At 43.1% G+C, this 22,929-nt stretch overlaps 1 protein-coding gene across 3 annotated transcripts in view; it reads right to left on the bottom strand.

Moving 5' to 3' along the window:
- The window catches only part of LOC112219719 (adenomatous polyposis coli protein), an 80,222-nt gene that overhangs the window by 34,568 nt on the left and 22,725 nt on the right, over positions 1-22,929 (bottom strand). Inside the window, exon 1 of one of the 3 annotated variants that reach the window (XM_024381247.1) lies at positions 2,689-2,778. The exons of 1 other annotated variant lie outside the window; for it this stretch is intronic. The gene's annotated coding sequence lies outside the window, so the exon portion shown is untranslated. Of the gene's footprint in view, positions 1-451; positions 527-2,688; positions 2,779-22,929 lie in introns of those variants that run through there. One more of the 3 variants, XM_024381249.2, reaches the window with a different exon arrangement.

Genomic DNA, 22,929 nt, shown 5'->3' with positions numbered 1-22,929 from the left:
GGTTGCACAACTGAATGCATGCAAATGAAAACTAGTTATTGCCTTTCCTTTTCCAGTTCCATAATTGCATTTGCAATTACATCAACATCCAAATCAGTTTCTAAATCGAATGATCATTTAGGGCCATCTGCATCTCCATCATCGCACTATTTTCATATTCGCCTACTTCTCCGCACAGCCCCATAATGTACACAGTTATAGCCTCAAGGTTTAGTCATTTATTTCCTGCAGATATTAGGCTAATGTTCTGAGATTTTAATTAGGCTAGTAGGCTACATGGATTCCCTTCTAGGTGAAAAACAAGTGTGCATTTAGTAGGTTAGTCCATGGATGAAAACACACTGCTATTTATTTTATGAATAATCCAACCGACCAATACAATGACTAATGCCCATCGGCACAATACACACAAAGCTTGTATGTAAAAAATAATAATAATCTAGAATCTTACCATGTCCACTGCCTCTGCATACTTAGCTATGCCCCCACAGAATTCAACCCACTAAAAACCAGTCAGTAAAATCACTAGAGAAAACAAAGCAACATCGAACAAAGCAAACCGCTAATAGCACTACCATATAAACCTGTCCAATGTAGCCTACAAAGGGTTTAAAGGGGGTGCGAGCAATGAGAAGCAAAGGGGGTGCGAGCAATGAGAAGCAAAGGGGGTGCGAGCAATGAGAAGCAAAGGGGGAAAGAGCAATGAGAAGCAAAGGGGGAAAGAGCAATGAGAAGCAAAGGGGGAAAGAGCAATGAGAAGCAAAGGGGGAAAGAGCAATGAGAAGCAAAGGGGGAAAGAGCAATGAGAAGCAAAGGGGGAAAGAGCAATGAGAAGCAAAGGGGGAAAGAGCAATGAGAAGCAAAGGGGGAAAGAGCAATGAGAAGCAAAGGGGGAAAGAGCAATGAGAAGCAAAGGGGGAAAGAGCAATGAGAAGCAAAGGGGTGCGAGCAATGAGAAGCAAAGGGGTGCGAGCAATGAGAAGCAAAGGGGGAAAGAGCAATGAGAAGCAAAGGGGGAAAGAGCAATGAGAAGCAAAGGGGGAAAGAGCAATGAGAAGCAAAGGGGAAAGAGCAATGAGAAGCAAAGGGGGAAAGAGCAATGAGAAGCAAAGGGGGAAAGAGCAATGAGAAGCAAAGGGGGAAAGAGCAATGAGAAGCAAAGGGGGAAAGAGCAATGAGAAGCAAAGGGGGAAAGAGCAATGAGAAGCAAAGGGGAAAGAGCAATGAGAAGCAAAGGGGGAAAGAGCAATGAGAAGCAAAGGGGGTGCGAGCAATGAGAAGCAAAGGGGGTGCGAGCAATGAGAAGCAAAGGGGGTGCGAGCAATGAGAAGCAAAGGGGGTGCGAGCAATGAGAAGCAAAGGGGGAAAGAGCAATGAGAAGCAAAGGGGAAAGAGCAATGAGAAGCAAAGGGGGAAAGAGCAATGAGAAGCAAAGGGGGAAAGAGCAATGAGAAGCAAAGGGGAAAGAGCAATGAGAAGCAAAGGGGTGCGAGCAATGAGAAGCAAAGGGTGAAAGAGCAATGAGAAGCAAAGGGGGAAAGAGCAAATGAAAGAACAGAGGGGGCTGAGGAAGAAGAGGACTGCCTCTTACTACCTCATGAATATTGCATCAATCTTCTCAAAATGCATCTCCTGCTTAAATTGAGCAAATTCTACATTTTACCAGTTGATGCTTGCTGGTGCATTAAAATGAATAATGAAAAGGATCCACCTTGTGTAGGTCCATCAGTAATGGTTTCCAATTCAGAGCCAATTCTCTCTGCGTCCTACCCACCGTGTAAACGCCTTCCTCTCTCCAAATGAGGATTCCATCTTGACACGATAAAACAACCAGGCAGGCGCTCACATTTCCCTTTCGCCTGACACCGGCAGGGAATGTAGCACTACACTGGATGGATAAGGTTTTCTGTGTGTGTGTGTGACACTGTATGGTGGATACCCCCTAAGCAGATAGCTAGACCAGAAAAACCCTGCAGTCAGCTGCAGAGCGTCAAATGCCCTTCCCTTGACACCACAAAGAAACAGTAGGCAGCCACTTAGTGGCGTTAGCCTACACTTGGCCCAAATAACCCGGCGCTACACAGCACAATACAACCAGGGATTAACCAATGACGAAGTCAACACAGACTAAGACAACCACCGACAGACCAACCCCATAGCAACCAAAGACAGACAGTATCACACAGCCACAATGACATGTCTGCTTTGTTTGAGCAAAACCGGTCGCTAGGCTAACAAGCAGAATCCTAAGGACCAGCCCACTCTTCTCCTCCACCATCTTAGTACACCATACACACCAGCAGCACTGATATTTTGGGCATTTGGCCATGAGCAGGTTCTCCTTCACCTCATTTTTCCAATCCTTTACTTGTTTTCCTTTCCTCCTCAAGCACAATGCAGGTTTTTTTTCTTTGCACACAGCCCTTGCAGTGATGATAAAGTGAGAGTAGAGAGGATGCATGCAATGAATGCACATCCCCCACACCCTCCGTCCTCTTCCTCCCTCTCCCACCAACCAACCATCAAAACAAAAGGCTTAGTGGCTATGCCTCACTATTCACACTAGCTGCTCCCTGCCTGCCCCTAATCCCCATTAACAGACAGAATTTAAAAAACGTCTCTCTCCATTTTTTGTCCATCATGGAAAGGAAGAGGGGGTCTTTAAAAACACAGAAAGGAAAACCTTACCCCATCTCGGTAGCAGTGACATTCTCCATCCCATCTCCCTCAACTGTGTCAGCCGTTGAAAGCTCATCCAGCCAGCACCCGGTCACATGATCACCCGGTACAGCCAATCACCTGGCAGCGAGACCAGGGCCAACCTTGTTTTGCTGTTTCCGTGGTTGGTTCTGCAGTGACCGATGCTGGCTGGCTGGCTTCCAGCTCTGTGGCACAGCTGCTTCTCCTGGCCGACTCAATTAGGGCTCTTTTTGTGAAGGGTGCTGGTGGGAGCCCCAGGCATAGGACAGCAGACCAGGGAGGGAGCGGGGTGACGGGGTGTGATGACAGGTCAGAGAGCCCTGAAGGTCACACCACCGACCGGGGCAGAGGTTAGGAGGGGAGCAGGGGGAACCAATGCACAATGACAGCAGCACAAAACCAACCCCCAGAGAATCAATAATGACAAACACAAATATGGGGCAAACACACACAGGGCCAAAATCAAACAATGATTTAACAACCTGCACAATTGGGTTAACCCTCTGTAAGCTAATAGGAGATGGACTATTAGTTTATACATTATCCTGTTAACTTAAAAACAGGACTCTTTTCATGTTCATCAGATCCTTTCTATTTAAACTAATTAGTGTTCCCCAGATTTTTCTTATTGCCTAATGTCCCCTCCCACCAAAAGAGTTACATCAAAAAAGGAGGAATGTATAGAATAGCCAAAGACACTAAATAAAATGAAAATAACTTGACACTTTGTTAAACCCAATCCTTTCATTTTGGGCAATCGATCACAACTGTTACTAAGCAGGCTCGGGTCTTTGACCAGCCTCAGACACGCTCACGTTCCAAATGCAAGGAAGCTAATTAGGCAAGTGGCAAAAACAGACATATCAAGAAATGGTTTAAATGGTTAAATAATTGATCAGTACACCAGGGGTACATGGAACTAATTCCTGAAATGCAAAGCCTGTTGGAGTATTTTTCTAATCTGAAATTATTCTTTGGCCCCATTGTTTACTAGCTGGGTCAGCCAAAATTGAAATCGATGCTAATGTTACCTCGCTAATATAACTAGTTTTCTCCAAATGTGTGATTGGAAGCTGAGATTAATTATTTATACACACAGTTCAAGTCAGGTTACATACACCTTAGACAAATACATTTAAACTAAATTTCACAATTCCTGACATTTAATCCTAGTAATAATTCCCTGTCTTAGGTCAGTTACAATCACCACTTTATTTTAAGAATGTGAAATGTCAGAATAATAGTTGAGAATGATTTATTTCAGCTTTTATTTCAGTCATCACATTCCCAGTGGGTCAGAAGTTTACATACACTCAATTAGTATTTGGTAGCATTGCCTTTAAAATTGTTTAACTTGGGTCAATCATTTTGGGTAGCCTTCCACAAGCTTTTTTGGCCCATTCCACAAGAATTTTGGCCCATTCCTCCTGACAGAGCTGGTGCAACAGTCAGGTTTGAAGGCCTTGATCACACACACTTTTCCAGGTATGCCCACAAATGTTCCATAGGATTGAGGTCAGGGATTTGTGATAGCCACTCCAATGCCTTGACTTTGTTGTCCTTAAGCCATTTTGCCACAACTTTGGAAGTATGCGTGGGGTCACTGTCCATTTGGAAGACCCATTTGCGACCAAGCTTTAACTTCCTGACTGATGTCTTGGGATGTTGCTTCAATATCTCCACATAATGTCCCCCCCTCATGATGCCATCTATTTTGTGATGTGCACCAGTCCCTCCTGCAGCAAAGCACCCCCACAACATGATGCTGCCACCCCCGTGCTTCACAGTTGGGATAGTATTCTTCGGCTTGTAAGCCTCCCCTTTTCCCTCCAAACATAACGATGGTCATTATGGCCAAACGGTTCTATTTTTTCCTCCCATCAGACCAGAGGACATTTCTCCAAAAAGTACGATCTTTGTCCCCAAGTGCAGTTGCAAATCGTAGTCTGGCTTTTTTATGGCGGTTTTGGAGTAGTGGCTTCTTCCTTGCTGAGCAGCCTTTCAGGTTATGTCTATATAGGACTTGTTTTACTGCGGATATATATACTTTTGTACCGGTTTATTTTTGAGCAGTGTATATATGAATTTAACTAATCTACTGTCGACATCAGGATACAATTTGAGAGCACTAGAGCTTTGTTCACACTGCCGTTTTAAGTGACCAAATCGAATGTGCATTCAGACTGCTGACATGGCTACTATTTAAGAATAAAAATGTACTCCTAATATTATGCAACTTGCATTCGTAGGAAACAATCACTCTCACTGGAATATCTTAGAAACCATAAGCACCTGCTTCTTGCACTGTGTGGCAAGTTCACTTTACTTGGACATTAATTTGTGCCAACACATTGCTAACCTTTGTTTAATCAGCTGCTCTTAGCAAAAATATGTTTGGAGTAGTGTTGCGCGGTACACTGAAACTTCAACACTTTTTCGATACGGTTTGATACTAGAATTTGTTTCACTTTCTGTACTTCTGTCAAACGTGTCTCACGTCGTCTACTGATTGAGCGAGGATCAAATCTGTCTGTCAACGCAGCCAATGTGTCCTTATAGCGCGAGAGCACCGTGCCTGTGCCACTTACTCAGTGCTAGCTCTAGCCTGTCCTGAGGAACCACTGAACACGCTGAAGTCTGGGTGGCATCACCACTTACGCTGCACGTTAGTTAACACACTTGAATAACATTTGAAACTTAATTACTGTTCCCAAAACAATGTCCAGTATAGGCTAGAAAACTTTACAATGCAAGAAGCTTCCAGCTTTGTAGGCTAACTTTCATTACTAGCTTACAGTTGAAGCCAACATAAATTCACTACCCCTCTTGTTTGTGATAATATGCAAACCATAACATAAAATATTTCTGACTACAAAGCTGAAGGTCACCAAAAACATTATTCATTCACTTCATCTCCACCCGCCTCACATCTCTCCCAGTCAAGATCATCTTTGCTCAAGCCTCAAACTGACTATGAATGACGTAATGCGTCTTAAAGAGACAGTGTGCAATTTTAGAAAATAAGAGATTGCTTCTTCTATGCAAATGATGTTGAACAACGGAATAATTCCCAAATGGAAGGGACTTATTCATCTGTAGCCTCGTGAAATCAGCCAAATCAAGCTCAATAACCCAATGCATGCACACACTCTTATTGAATATGCATTCACCTGTATTGTGAATAGGCCTAGGCTACATCTTGATTTACCCAGTTTAATCAACAGAGATTTAGCATTAAAATAAATTATAGTCATTATGCTAATGTAGTTAGATCATTTTTACCAAAGTCAAATTGATTGTACAATTGATTCATTAATGCATAGTTTCAAAAATATACAATGTAATGATATTGAACCCAAAAGATCTGTCTGGTTCAAGTGCCATTCTGTACCACGTGTCTCGTTCAAGTGGCATTCATGCTTCCTTGCACTCAAGTTGTCTAGTAAGCTAAGATGACTGACGATGCTCACGATGGAAGTCTCCCAGCTGCTTTGAATGTTTGAAATCATAGTGAACACTTTCATTAAAGCCTCAAAGTATAAGATGATCCAATTATAAAAATGACTCCTTTTTGGCTATCCACAGCAGTCAACTAGCTCGTTAGGTAGCTGTTTAACTTGCTAGCACATTCACAAATGTGTTTGTAACTTAAGCTAGTTTGTTACCACTTGCATTTGTCAAACTGCCAGAGAAGCTAGCAAGCAATGCCAAATAAGTCTAAAAACAACTTGAGGGCAAATAAATCAGATTTGACAGTTAAAACCAGTCAATGCCAGGAATTAGATTTGTATCCAATTTAAATTTTTAAATGTGGCTTGAAATATCAGATGAGATGTGCTCTTTGGATGTTCAGACTGTAGGAAAAAGATCAGATTCTAATTGGATATGCAGTTTTTTTGTTGATTTGAGTCACTTCAAAATGCCAATGTGAACAAGACTGTTAGTAGCTTTGACTGCACGATGTCAGTGCATTCAGAGCCATCCAGTGGCTAGCCACACTAAAAGTGTAATTATCTTGTGAAGCAATTGTTGACAGTCCACCACAACATAGCCGAGAGTCACCTGATTAGCAAGGGATAGTCTGTTTAATTGTATTGTGTATTAAAAACAGTTTGAGATTGTGGGGTTCTTCACTAGTTAGAATGGGGAATGGGGCTCCCCGGGAAAATGTCTGAGGTTGCAACTTTAACCAAGGGGGCGGGGCTTAGGGAAGAGTCAATTATAGATAAAACCTTAAGGGTCAATTCTACTCTAGGGAGTCCTCTGTAAGCAATGAAACGGATTCAGTCATTGTCTTCCGACAGGTGGCGTCACTCCCATGCGACGCTCATCCTTCAACCGACATTGTGCTGGCGGAATCGTCACAATCTGAACAAGATTCCGTAGGCCTTTATTAAAAATACCAGAATTTATACCATAACACTTGTTTCTAAATGTGAACAAATAACAACTGAGTAGATATACATTTTCAATAAATACTTCACATAGTCCCATACCCAAAGATGTAGGGTGAGTGAATGTCTTGACTGACTGTTAGGAAGGTAGTCGCTAGCCTGGAATTCAAAACCCATTTCCCTATGAGATCTAACTTACATAACAATAGTAGCCCGATGCTCCACTTAATAGATCCCCATCATGTGAGTGGAGGAGCACAGAGAGAACACTGGACATCCCAGCCTTCACAGCAGGAACTGGTTTCTGGAGTCCGTTTTTCAGGAGGAGCTCATATTACAACCAAGCAGAAAATAGTACTAGTAGTCTACTACACCAAAGGACATGAGCTATTTTAGTGTGGTATATTAAAATGCTTCCTTCCTGAAAGTCAGCTGAGATTCTTCCCTGTCTCCTCCATCTTAGATTCACAGTACCATTCTAGAAGAGATTTCTTAACAACCTCAATTAAAAACAGCCAGGAAATGAAAACATCGGAATGAGCTTCTTGTTAGTGTTAAATCATAGCTACTGCTCAATGCGCACTCTGCTGTTCTTTCTACCTCCCTCTCACTCCTCTATCAATCTGAATAGATGCCCTGTATCACCAGAAAGAGAAAAGAGAGATGGGAAAAGGAAAGTGTTTCTGAATGCAGGTTTTTTCATGCAAATGAATGTTTGTGAAAGAGCCAGGGAAAGCCAGACGTTGGCAGCCAGAGAACCCTTGTTGGCTACCCCCCTCACTGGTGGTGTTGTTGCCTTTACTAAAAATGTTCACACATCCATTCTCCCAAGTGTGTGGGAAAAATGTTTAATTGACAATGTTCAATTCCAGACATCAAGCTAAAGATATCTCAGAGACAAAACCCTGAAAGTCCTCCCACCCAGTCAACTCAATTGTGGGGGTACCAAAGTGCATAAGTCATTTCTATAAATTACTATATTCGTCAAGATACAAGCCCACGGCTTAACAATGCTAACACTTTCATTTCTCATCACTGGTGGGGGTTTCAAACACGTCATGATAATATAAAGTAGTCATCTATAAAAATGGAAAGAACTTAATGTTTATTGCATTATCTCCTGAATAGCTTGTGTCTGTGTTCACCAAAATAAGCCAAACAGAAGGTGGTATGGCTGTTGAGGTGACCACCAAGTTTACCAGCTGCACAGAGAAGTGCAACTCATTGGGCCCTCCAAACATTCTACATTTGTTCTTTTCCCACTACCAACACACCTGATTCTACTAGTCAATATGAATCAGGTGTGCCTGTGGTCGAATTGAACAAATATGTGGAAAAGGCCAGCTGGGAGTTTTCAAAGAACTCTGTTGGGAAACAGTGGGCTACACAACGCAAGAAGTGCTTGATGTCGAACAGCGAGTGAGGCAACGGAGCAGAAGAACAACACTTAAAATATATTGACCCTAGAAGTGCAATCCCCTCAATGTACAACAAGGTGTTTACAACCACAATGGTCAGCTGCCAAATTTGAGCAATCAAATACTTCTGTATTAAAATCTTCCTCCATCATTCCTTCCTTTGTTTACATAATCTATTACATTTTCCTACTATGCCACTGTAGCATGGTTTCCGTTAGAAAAATGTGGCACTGGACATTTGACCGGCAGCAATTTTATATACCGGACATTTAAGAAATTTACCAGACCCATAGGCTTTGGTTGTGGAACCGGATTAGGGCGTACACCCACTGTTTTCAGAATGACAGAAATCACATTTAGTTTATGGTAATTTATCTTAAGAGAACATGCAACGGCATGAGTCATTCTTACCGAATTCCGATAAGTAATTTGAAGATGTTAGAATACATATGCGGGGCGTCAATAAGGCTAGGGGCAGCTAAGTTTTCCCTAAAGTAAATTAAATTGCCAAAATGATAGCTTACTCATGTCTATAAAGAAATAAAAAATAATTCAAAATAGGCTACTACACCAGAAAGCTTTGGCCACAGAGGATCATTAATAAAAAATAAATATGTTTGCGGTGGATTGTTTTTAATTGCGTAACTGAGTCGGAAGGGCCCGTGGCAAATACTAAATAGATGATCGTTGAGTCGGAGGGGCCTGTGGCAAATACTAAATAGATGATCGTTAAGTTGAGACTGTCAGCTAAATTTATAGAGACCCAGCCAGGAATATCACAATATTGAAAAATACAAATCTTGGATAAACAGTTCAGAAAACAAATGGATATTGCTGTAAAGAGAAGACAAAAGACTTAACAAAAATAATTTGTCTTTAAGTTAACAACATTTTCAACTTAATTCAGCAAAGAGTACCAGCAGAGAAAAACCTGCCATATCCCCACTGAGTGTGCATATTCACCACCGTTATCATTGGGTCAATGCCACATTTGTTTTTGGACAATAATTTCCTCCTCCAGGTTAGATGGACGTCATCTTGTATTTGTCTCCCCCCCTTTTCGTAGATCTAATACTAATACTATCTAATACACAGATCTGGCGTGGTTTTTATTGATCTATTTGTCAACGTAAGCAGAGTAATCTCTGTTGATTTAAAAAAGATTCTGCATATGTCTCCAGTCACATGAAGTGTAGTAGAATTGCATGAAGTGCAAAAATAAAAAAATACTCTACTACTCTATAGCAAGTCATGCAGGCTGATATAGCCTACTCTACTACTCTATAGCAAGTCATGCAGGCTGATACAGCCTACTCTACCACTCTATAGCAAGTCATGCAGGCTGATATAGCCTACTCTACTACTCTATAGCAAGTCATGCAGGCTGATATAGCCTACTCTACTACTCTATAGCAAGTCATGCAGGCTGATATAGCCTACTCTACCACTCTATAGCAAGTCATGCAGGCTGATATAGCCTACTCTACTACTCTATAGCAAGTCATGCAGGCTGATACAGCCTACTCTACTACTCTATAGCAAGTCATGCAGGCTGATACAGCCTACTCTACTACTCTATAGCAAGTAAAGCAGGCTGATACAGCCTACTCTACTACTCTATAGCAAGTAAAGCAGGCTGATACAGCCTACTCTACTACTCTATAGCAAGTAATGCAGGCTGATACAGCCTACTCTACTACTCTATAGCAAGTCATGCAGGCTGATACAGCCTACTCTACTACTCTATAGCAAGTAATGCAGGCTGATACAACCTACTCTACTACTCTATAGCAAGTCATGCAGGCTGATATAGCCTACTCTACTACTCTATAGCAAGTCATGCAGGCTGATATAGCCTACTCTACTACTCTATAGCAAGTAATGCAGGCTGATACAGCCTACTCTACTACTCTATAGCAAGTAATGCAGGCTGATATAGCCTACTCTACAGCAAGTAAAGCAGGCTGATACAGCCTACTCTACTACTCTATAGCAAGTAATGCAGGCTGATACAACCTACTCTACTACTCTATAGCAAGTCATGCAGGCTGATATAGCCTACTCTACTACTCTATAGCAAGTCATGCAGGCTGATATAGCCTACTCTACTACTCTATAGCAAGTAATGCAGGCTGATACAGCCTACTCTACTACTCTATAGCAAGTAATGCAGGCTGATATAGCCTACTCTACAGCAAGTAAAGCAGGCTGATACAGCCTACTCTACTACTCTATAGCAAGTAAAGCAGGCTGATACAGCCTACTCTACTACTCTATAGCAAGTCATGCAGGCTGATATAGCCTACTCTACTACTCTATAGCAAGTAATGCAGGCTGATATAGCCTACTCTACTACTCTATAGCAAGTCATGCAGGCTGATATAGCCTACTCTACTACTCTATAGCAAGTCATGCAGGCTGATATAGTCTACTCTACAGCAAGTAATGCAGGCTGATATAGCCTACTCTACTACTCTATAGCAAGTAAAGCAGGCTGATACAGCCTACTCTACTACTCTATAGCAAGTAATGCAGGCTGATATAGCCTACTCTACTACTCTATAGCAAGTAATGCAGGCTGATACAGCCTACTCTACTACTCTATAGCAAGTAATGCAGGCTGATACAGCCTACTCTACTACTCTATAGCAAGTAATGCAGGCTGATACAACCTACTCTACTACTCTATAGCAAGTCATGCAGGCTGATATAGCCTACTCTACTACTCTATAGCAAGTCATGCAGGCTGATACAGCCTACTCTACTACTCTATAGCAAGTAATGCAGGCTGATACAGCCTACTCTACTACTCTATAGCAAGTAATGCAGGCTGATACAACCTACTCTACTACTCTATAGCAAGTCATGCAGGCTGATATAGCCTACTCTACTACTCTATAGCAAGTCATGCAGGCTGATATAGCCTACTCTACTACTCTATAGCAAGTAATGCAGGCTGATACAGCCTACTCTACTACTCTATAGCAAGTAATGCAGGCTGATATAGCCTACTCTACAGCAAGTAAAGCAGGCTGATACAGCCTACTCTACTACTCTATAGCAAGTAAAGCAGGCTGATACAGCCTACTCTACTACTCTATAGCAAGTCATGCAGGCTGATATAGCCTACTCTACTACTCTATAGCAAGTAATGCAGGCTGATACAGCCTACTCTACTACTCTATAGCAAGTAATGCAGGCTGATATAGCCTACTCTACAGCAAGTAAAGCAGGCTGATACAGCCTACTCTACTACTCTATAGCAAGTAAAGCAGGCTGATACAGCCTACTCTACTACTCTATAGCAAGTAATGCAGGCTGATATAGCCTACTCTACTACTCTATAGCAAGTCATGCAGGCTGATATAGCCTACTCTACTACTCTATAGCAAGTAATGCAGGCTGATATAGCCTACTCTACAGCAAGTAATGCAGGCTGATATAGCCTACTCTACTACTCTATAGCAAGTAATGCAGGCTGATATAGCCTACTCTACTACTCTATAGCAAGTAATGCAGGCTGATATAGCCTACTCTACTACTCTATAGCAAGTCATGCAGGCTGATATAGCCTACGCTACTACTCTATAGCAAGTAATGCAGGCTGATATAGCCTACTCTACAGCAAGTAATGCAGGCTGATATAGCCTACGCTACTACTCTATAGCAAGTAATGCAGGCTGATATAGCCTACGCTACTACTCTATAGCAAGTCATGCAGGCTGATATAGCCTACGCTACTACTCTATAGCAAGTCATGCAGGCTGATATAGCCTACTCTATAGCAAGTCATGCAGGCTGATATAGCCTACTCTACCACTCTATAGCAAGTCATGCAGGCTGATATAGCCTACTCTACAGCAAGTCATGCAGGCTGATATAGCCTACTCTATAGCAAGTCATGCAGGCTGATATAGCCTACTCTACCACTCTATAGCAAGTCATGCAGGCTGATATAGCCTACTCTACCACTCTATAGCAAGTCATGCAGGCCGATATAGCCTACTCTACAGCAAGTCATGCAGGCTGATATAGCCTACTCTACCACTCTATAGCAAGTCATGCAGGCTGATACAGCCTACTCTACCACTCTATAGCAAGTCATGCAGGCTGATACCGCCTACTCTACCACTCTATAGCAAGTCATGCAGGCTGATACAGCCTACTCTACCACTCTATAGCAAGTCATGCAGGCTGATACAGCCTACTCTACCACTCTATAGCAAGTCATGCAGGCTGATACAGCCTACTCTACCACTCTATAGCAAGTCATGCAGGCTGATACAGCCTACTCTACCACTCTATAGCAAGTCATGCAGGCTGATACAGCCTACTCTACTACTCTATAGCAAGTCATGCAGGCTGATACAGCCTACTCTACTACTCTATAGCAAGTCATGCAGGCTGATACAGCCTACTCTACAGCAAGTAATGCAGGCTGATATAGCCTACTCTACTACTCTATAGCAAGTAATGCAGGCTGATATAGCCTACTCTACTACTCTATAGCAAGTAATGCAGGCTGATATAGCCTACTCTACTACTCTATAGCAAGTAATGCAGGCTGATATAGCCTACTCTACTACTCTATAGCAAGTAATGCAGGCTGATATAGCCTACTCTACTACTCTATAGCAAGTAATGCAGGCTGATATAGCCTACTCTACTACTCTATAGCAAGTAATGCAGGCTGATACAGCCTACTCTACTACTCTATAGCAAGTAATGCAGGCTGATACAGCCTACTCTACTACTCTATAGCAAGTAATGCAGGCTGATACAACCTACTCTACTACTCTATAGCAAGTCATGCAGGCTGATATAGCCTACTCTACTACTCTATAGCAAGTCATGCAGGCTGATATAGCCTACTCTACTACTCTATAGCAAGTAATGCAGGCTGATACAGCCTACTCTACTACTCTATAGCAAGTAATGCAGGCTGATATAGCCTACTCTACAGCAAGTAAAGCAGGCTGATACAGCCTACTCTACTACTCTATAGCAAGTAAAGCAGGCTGATACAGCCTACTCTACTACTCTATAGCAAGTCATGCAGGCTGATATAGCCTACTCTACTACTCTATAGCAAGTAATGCAGGCTGATACAGCCTACTCTACTACTCTATAGCAAGTAATGCAGGCTGATATAGCCTACTCTACAGCAAGTAAAGCAGGCTGATACAGCCTACTCTACTACTCTATAGCAAGTAAAGCAGGCTGATACAGCCTACTCTACTACTCTATAGCAAGTAAAGCAGGCTGATATAGCCTACTCTACAGCAAGTAAAGCAGGCTGATACAGCCTACTATACTACTCTATAGCAAGTAAAGCAGGCTGATACAGCCTACTCTACTACTCTATAGCAAGTAAAGCAGGCTGATACAGCCTACTCTACTACTCTATAGCAAGTAATGCAGGCTGATACAGCCTACTCTACTACTCTATAGCAAGTAATGCAGGCTGATACAGCCTACTCTACTACTCTATAGCAAGTAAAGCAGGCTGATACAGCCTACTCTACTACTCTATAGCAAGTAATGCAGGCTGATATAGCCTACTCTACTACTCTATAGCAAGTCATGCAGGCTGATATAGCCTACTCTACTACTCTATAGCAAGTAATGCAGGCTGATATAGCCTACTCTACAGCAAGTAATGCAGGCTGATATAGCCTACTCTACTACTCTATAGCAAGTAAAGCAGGCTGATACAGCCTACTCTACTACTCTATAGCAAGTAATGCAGGCTGATATAGCCTACTCTACTACTCTATAGCAAGTAATGCAGGCTGATACAGCCTACTCTACTACTCTATAGCAAGTAATGCAGGCTGATACAGCCTACTCTACTACTCTATAGCAAGTAATGCAGGCTGATACAGCCTACTCTACTACTCTATAGCAAGTAATGCAGGCTGATACAACCTACTCTACTACTCTATAGCAAGTCATGCAGGCTGATATAGCCTACTCTACTACTCTATAGCAAGTAAAGCAGGCTGATACAGCCTACTCTACTACTCTATAGCAAGTAAAGCAGGCTGATACAGCCTACTCTACTACTCTATAGCAAGTAAAGCAGGCTGATACAGCCTACTCTACTACTCTATAGCAAGTAATGCAGGCTGATACAGCCTACTCTACTACTCTATAGCAAGTAAAGCAGGCTGATACAGCCTACTCTACTACTCTATAGCAAGTAATGCAGGCTGATATAGCCTACTCTACTACTCTATAGCAAGTCATGCAGGCTGATATAGCCTACTCTACTACTCTATAGCAAGTAATGCAGGCTGATATAGCCTACTCTACAGCAAGTAATGCAGGCTGATATAGCCTACTCTACTACTCTATAGCAAGTAATGCAGGCTGATATAGCCTACTCTACTACTCTATAGAAAGTCATGCAGGCTGATATAGCCTACTCTACTACTCTATAGCAAGTAATGCAGGCTGATATAGCCTACTCTACAGCAAGTAATGCAGGCTGATATAGCCTACTCTACTACTCTATAGCAAGTAATGCAGGCTGATACAGCCTACTCTACTACTCTATAGCAAGTAATGCAGGCTGATACAGCCTACTCTACTACTCTATAGCAAGTAATGCAGGCTGATACAGCCTACTCTACTACTCTATAGCAAGTAATGCAGGCTGATATAGCCTACGCTACTACTCTATAGCAAGTAATGCAGGCTGATATAGCCTACGCTACTACTCTATAGCAAGTAATGCAGGCTGATATAGCCTACTCTACAGCAAGTAATGCAGGCTGATATAGCCTACGCTACTACTCTATAGCAAGTAATGCAGGGTGATATAGCCTACGCTACTACTCTATAGCAAGTCATGCAGGCTGATATAGCCTACGCTACTACTCTATAGCAAGTCATGCAGGCTGATATAGCCTACGCTACTACTCTATAGCAAGTCATGCAGGCTGATATAGCCTACTCTATAGCAAGTCATGCAGGCTGATATAGCCTACTCTACCACTCTATAGCAAGTCATGCAGGCTGATATAGCCTACGCTACTACTCTATAGCAAGTCATGCAGGCTGATATAGCCTACTCTATAGCAAGTCATGCAGGCTGATATAGCCTACTCTACCACTCTATAGCAAGTCATGCAGGCTGATATAGCCTACTCTACAGCAAGTCATGCAGGCTGATATAGCCTACTCTATAGCAAGTCATGCAGGCTGATATAGCCTACTCTACCACTCTATAGCAAGTCATGCAGGCTGATATAGCCTACTCTACCACTCTATAGCAAGTCATGCAGGCCGATATAGCCTACTCTACAGCAAGTCATGCAGGCTGATATAGCCTACTCTACCACTCTATAGCAAGTAATGCAGGCTGATACAGCCTACTCTACTACTCTATAGCAAGTAATGCAGGCTGATATAGCCTACTCTACCAATCTATAGCAAGTCATGCAGGCTGATACAGCCTACTCTACCACTCTATAGCAAGTCATGCAGGCTGATACAGCCTACTCTACCACTCTATAGCAAGTCATGCAGGCTGATACAGCCTACTCTACCACTCTATAGCAAGTCATGCAGGCTGATACAGCCTACTCTACCACTCTATAGCAAGTCATGCAGGCTGATACAGCCTACTCTCCTACTCTATAGCAAGTCATGCAGGCTGATACAGCCTACTCTACTACTCTATAGCAAGTCATGCAGGCTGATACAGCCTACTCTACAGCAAGTAATGCAGGCTGATATAGCCTACTCTACTACTCTATAGCAAGTAATGCAGGCTGATATAGCCTACTCTACTACTCTATAGCAAGTAATGCAGGCTGATATAGCCTACTCTACTACTCTATAGCAAGTAATGCAGGCTGATATAGCCTACTCTACTACTCTATAGCAAGTAATGCAGGCTGATATAGCCTACTCTACTACTCTATAGCAAGTAATGCAGGGTGATATAGCCTACTCTACTACTCTATAGCAAGTAATGCAGGCTGATACAGCCTACTCTACTACTCTATAGCAAGTAATGCAGGCTGATATAGCCTACTCTACTACTCTATAGCAAGTAATGCAGGCTGATATAGCCTACTCTACTACTCTATAGCAAGTCATGCAGGCTGATATAGCCTACTCTACCACTCTATAGCAAGTCATGCAGGCCGATATAGCCTACTCTACAGCAAGTCATGCAGGCTGATATAGCCTACTCTACTACTCTATAGCAAGTAATGCAGGCTGATATAGCCTACTCTACTACTCTATAGCAAGTAATGCAGGCTGATATAGCCTACTCTACTACTCTATAGCAAGTCATGCAGGCTGATATAGCCTACTCTACCACTCTATAGCAAGTCATGCAGGCCGATATAGCCTACTCTACAGCAAGTCATGCAGGCTGATATAGCCTACTCTACCACTCTATAGCAAGTCATGCAGGCTGATACAGCCTACTCTACCACTCTATAGCAAGTCATGCAGGCTGATACAGCCCACTCTACCACTCTATAGCAAGTCATGCAGACTGATACAGCCTACTCTACCACTCTATAGCAAGTCATGCAGGCTGATACAGCCTACTCTACCACTCTATAGCAAGTCATGCAGGCTGATACAGCCTACTCTACCACTCTATAGCAAGTCATGCAGGCTGATACAGCCTACTCTACCACTCTATAGCAAGTCATGCAGGCTGATACAGCCTACTCTACCACTCTATAGCAAGTCATGCAGGCTGATACAGCCTACTCTACTACTCTATAGCAAGTCATGCAGGCTGATACAGCCTACTCTACTACTCTATAGCAAGTCATGCAGGCTGATATAGCCTACTCTACTACTCTATAGCAAGTAAAGCAGGCTGATACAGCCTACTCTACTACTCTATAGCAAGTAAAGCAGGCTGATACAGCCTACTCTACTACTCTATAGCAAGTCATGCAGGCTGATACAGCCTACTCTACTACTCTATAGCAAGTCATGCAGGCTGATACAGCCTACTCTACTACTCTATAGCAAGTAAAGCAGGCTGATACAGCCTACTCTACTACTCTATAGCAAGTAAAGCAGGCTGATACAGCCTACTCTACTACTCTATAGCAAGTAATGCAGGCTGATACAGCCTACTCTACTACTCTATAGCAAGTAATGCAGGCTGATACAGCCTACTCTACTACTCTATAGCAAGTAATGCAGGCTGATACAACCTACTCTACTACTCTATAGCAAGTCATGCAGGCTGATATAGCCTACTCTACTACTCTATAGCAAGTCATGCAGGCTGATATAGCCTACTCTACTACTCTATAGCAAGTAATGCAGGCTGATACAGCCTACTCTACTACTCTATAGCAAGTAATGCAGGCTGATATAGCCTACTCTACAGCAAGTAAAGCAGGCTGATACAGCCTACTCTACTACTCTATAGCAAGTAAAGCAGGCTGATACAGCCTACTCTACTACTCTATAGCAAGTCATGCAGGCTGATATAGCCTACTCTACTACTCTATAGCAAGTAATGCAGGCTGATACAGCCTACTCTACTACTCTATAGCAAGTAATGCAGGCTGATATAGCCTACTCTACAGCAAGTAAAGCAGGCTGATACAGCCTACTCTACTACTCTATAGCAAGTAAAGCAGGCTGATACAGCCTACTCTACTACTCTATAGCAAGTAATGCAGGCTGATACAGCCTACTCTACTACTCTATAGCAAGTCATGCAGGCTGATATAGCCTACTCTACTCTCTATAGCAAGTAATGCAGGCTGATATAGCCTACTCTACAGCAAGTAATGCAGGCTGATATAGCCTACTCTACTACTCTATAGCAAGTAATGCAGGCTGATATAGCCTACTCTACTACTCTATAGCAAGTAATGCAGGCTGATACAGCCTACTCTACTACTCTATAGCAAGTAATGCAGGCTGATACAGCCTACTCTACTACTCTATAGCAAGTAATGCAGGCTGATACAGCCTACTCTACTACTCTATAGCAAGTAATGCAGGCTGATATAGCCTACTCTACTACTCTATAGCAAGTAATGCAGGCTGATATAGCCTACGCTACTACTCTATAGCAAGTAATGCAGGCTGATATAGCCTACGCTACTACTCTATAGCAAGTAATGCAGGCTGATATAGCCTACTCTACAGCAAGTAATGCAGGCTGATATAGCCTACGCTACTACTCTATAGCAAGTAATGCAGGCTGATATAGCCTACGCTACTACTCTATAGCAAGTCATGCAGGCTGATATAGCCTACGCTACTACTCTATAGCAAGTCATGCAGGCTGATATAGCCTACGCTACTACTCTATAGCAAGTCATGCAGGCTGATATAGCCTACTCTATAGCAAGTCATGCAGGCTGATATAGCCTACTCTACCACTCTATAGCAAGTCATGCAGGCTGATATAGCCTACTCTACCACTCTATAGCAAGTCATGCAGGCCGATATAGCCTACTCTACAGCAAGTCATGCAGGCTGATATAGCCTACTCTACCACTCTATAGCAAGTCATGCAGGCTGATATAGCCTACTCTACCACTCTATAGCAAGTCATGCAGGCTGATACAGCCTACTCTACCACTCTATAGCAAGTCATGCAGGCTGATACAGCCTACGCTACTACTCTATAGCAAGTCATGCAGGCTGATACAGCCTACTCTACTACTCTATAGCAAGTCATGCAGGCTGATACAGCCTACTCTACTACTCTTTAGCAAGTCATGCAGGCTGATACAGCCTACTCTACAGCAACTAATGCAGGCTGATATAGCCTACTCTACTACTCTATAGCAAGTAATGCAGGCTGATACAGCCTACTCTACTACTCTATAGCAAGTAATGCAGGCTGATATAGCCTACTCTACTACTCTATAGCAAGTAAATCAGGGTGATATAGCCTACTCTACTACTCTATAGCAAGTAATGCAGGCTGATACAGCCTACTCTACTACTCTATAGCAAGTAATGCAGGCTGATATAGCCTACTCTACTACTCTATAGCAAGTAATGCAGGCTGATATAGCCTACTCTACTACTCTATAGCAAGTCATGCAGGCTGATATAGCCTACTCTACCACTCTATAGCAAGTCATGCAGGCCGATATAGCCTACTCTACAGCAAGTCATGCAGGCTGATATAGCCTACTCTACTACTCTATAGCAAGTAATGCAGGCTGATATAGCCTACTCTACTACTCTATAGCAAGTCATGCAGGCTGATATAGCCTACTCTACTACTCTATAGCAAGTCATGCAGGCCGATATAGCCTACTCTACAGCAAGTCATGCAGGCTGATATAGCCTACGCTACCACTCTATAGCAAGTCATGCAGGCTGATATAGCCTACTCTACCACTCTAGCAAGTCATGCAGGCTGATTATAGCCTACTCTACCACTCTATAGCAAGTCATGCAGGCTGATATAGCCTACTCTACCACTCTATAGCAAGTCATGCAGGCTGATATAGCCTACTCTACCACTCTATAGCAAGTCATGCAGGCTGATACAGCCTACTCTACCACTCTATAGCAAGTCATGCAGACTGATACAGCCTACTCTACCACTCTATAGCAAGTCATGCAGGCTGATACAGCCTACTCTACTACTCTATAGCAAGTCATGCAGGCTGATACAGCCTACTCTACCACTCTATAGCAAGTCATGCAGGCTGATACAGCCTACTCTACCACTCTATAGCAAGTCATGCAGGCTGATACAGCCTACTCTACCACTCTATAGCAAGTCATGCAGGCTGATACAGCCTACTCTACCACTCTATAGCAAGTCATGCAGGCTGATACAGCCTACTCTACCACTCTATAGCAAGTCATGCAGGCTGATACAGCCTACTCTACCACTCTATAGAAAGTCATGCAGGCTGATACAGCCTACTCTACCAATCTATAGCAAGTCATGCAGGCTGATACAGCCTACTCTACCACTCTATAGCAAGTCATGCAGGCTGATACAGCCTACTCTACCACTCTATAGCAAGTCATGCAGGCTGATACAGCCTACTCTACCACTCTATAGCAAGTCATGCAGGCTGATACAGCCTACTCTACCACTCTATAGCAAGTCATGCAGGCTGATACAGCCTACTCTACTACTCTATAGCAAGTCATGCAGGCTGATACAGCCTACTCTACTACTCTATAGCAAGTCATGCAGGCTGATACAGCCTACTCTACTACTCTATAGCAAGTCATGCAGGCTGATACAGCCTACTCTACTACTCTATAGCAAGTCATGCAGGCTGATACAGCCTACTCTACTACTCTATAGCAAGTCATGCAGGCTGATACAGCCTACTCTACTACTCTATAGCAAGTCATGCAGGCTGATACAGCTTACTCTACTACTCTATAGCAAGTCATGCAGGCTGATACAGCCTACTCTACTACTCTACAGCAAGTCATGCAGGCTGATACAGCCTACTCTACAGCAAGTCATGCAGGCTGATACAGCCTACTCTACAGCAAGTCATGCAGGCTGATACAGCCTACTCTACAGCAAGTCATGCAGGCTGATACAGCCTACTCTACTACTCTACAGCAAGTCATGCAGGCTGATACAGCCTACTCTACTACTCTATAGCAAGTCATGCAGGCTGATACAGCCTACTCTACTACTCTATAGCAAGTCATGCAGGCTGATACAGCCTACTCTACTACTCTATAGCAAGTCATGCAGGCTGATACAGCCTACTCTACTACTCTATAGCAAGTCATGCAGGCTGATACAGCCTACTCTACAGCAAGTCATGCAGGCTGATACAGCCTACTCTACTACTCTACAGCAAGTCATGCAGGCTGATACAGCCTACTCTACTACTCTATAGCAAGTCATGCAGGCTGATACAGCCTACTCTACTACTCTATAGCAAGTAAAGCAGGCTGATACAGCCTACTCTATAGCAAGTAATGCAGGCTGATACAGCCTACTCTATAGCAAGTCATGCAGGCTGATACAGCCTACTCTATAGCAAGTAAAGCAGGCTGATAAAGCCTACTCTACTACTCTATAGCAAGTCATGCAGGCTGATATAGCCTACTCTACTACTCTATAGCAAGTCATGCAGGCTGATACAGCCTACTCTACTACTCTATAGCAAGTCATGCAGGCTGATACAGCCTACTCTACTACTCTATAGCAAGTCATGCAGGCTGATACAGCCTACTCTACTACTCTATAGCAAGTCATGCAGGCTGATACAGCCTACTCTACTACTCTATAGCAAGTCATGCAGGCTGATACAGCCTACTCTACTACTCTATAGCAAGTCATGCAGGCTGATACAGCCTACTCTACAGCAAGTCATGCAGGCTGATATAGCCTACTCTATAGCAAGTAAAGCAGGCTGATAAAGCCTACTCTACTACTCTATAGCAAGTCATGCAGGCTGATACAGCCTACTCTACAGCAAGTCATGCAGGCTGATATAGCCTACTCTATAGCAAGTAAAGCAGGCTGATAAAGCCTACTCTACTACTCTATAGCAAGTCATGCAGGCTGATACAGCCTACTCTACAGCAAGTCATGCAGGCTGATACAGCCTACTCTACTACTCTACAGCAAGTCATGCAGGCTGATACAGCCTACTCTACAGCAAGTCATGCAGGCTGATACAGCCTACTCTACAGCAAGTCATGCAGGCTGATACAGCCTACTCTACAGCAAGTCATGCAGGCTGATACAGCCTACTCTACAGCAAGTCATGCAGGCTGATACAGCCTACTCTACAGCAAGTCATGCAGGCTGATACAGCCTACTCTACTACTCTATAGCAAGTAAAGCAGGCTGATACAGCCTACTCTATAGCAAGTAATGCAGGCTGATACAGCCTACTCTATAGCAAGTCATGCAGGCTGATACAGCCTACTCTATAGCAAGTAAAGCAGGCTGATAAAGCCTACTCTACTACTCTATAGCAAGTCATGCAGGCTGATATAGCCTACTCTACTACTCTATAGCAAGTCATGCAGGCTGATATAGCCTACTCTACTACTCTATAGCAAGTCATGCAGGCTGATATAGCCTACTCTACTACTCTATAGCAAGTCATGCAGGCTGATATAGCCTACTCTACTACTCTATAGCAAGTCATGCAGGCTGATATAGCCTACTCTACTACTCTATAGCAAGTCATGCAGGCTGATACAGCCTACTCTACTACTCTATAGCAAGTAATGCAGGCTGATACAGCCTACTCTACTACTCTATAGCAAGTCATGCAGGCTGATACAGCCTACTCTACTACTCTATAGCAAGTCATGCAGGCTGATACAGCCTACTCTACTACTCTATAGCAAGTCATGCAGGCTGATACAGCCTACTCTACTACTCTATAGCAAGTCATGCAGGCTGATACAGCCTACTCTACTACTCTATAGCAAGTCATGCAGGC

This window comes from Oncorhynchus tshawytscha, linkage group LG20 (genome assembly GCF_018296145.1).
Source record: "Oncorhynchus tshawytscha isolate Ot180627B linkage group LG20, Otsh_v2.0, whole genome shotgun sequence".
Taxonomy (NCBI): Eukaryota; Metazoa; Chordata; class Actinopteri; order Salmoniformes; family Salmonidae; genus Oncorhynchus; species Oncorhynchus tshawytscha.
Note: the sequence above shows the minus strand (reverse complement) of the source record. Positions and strands in the feature narration are given on the sequence as shown.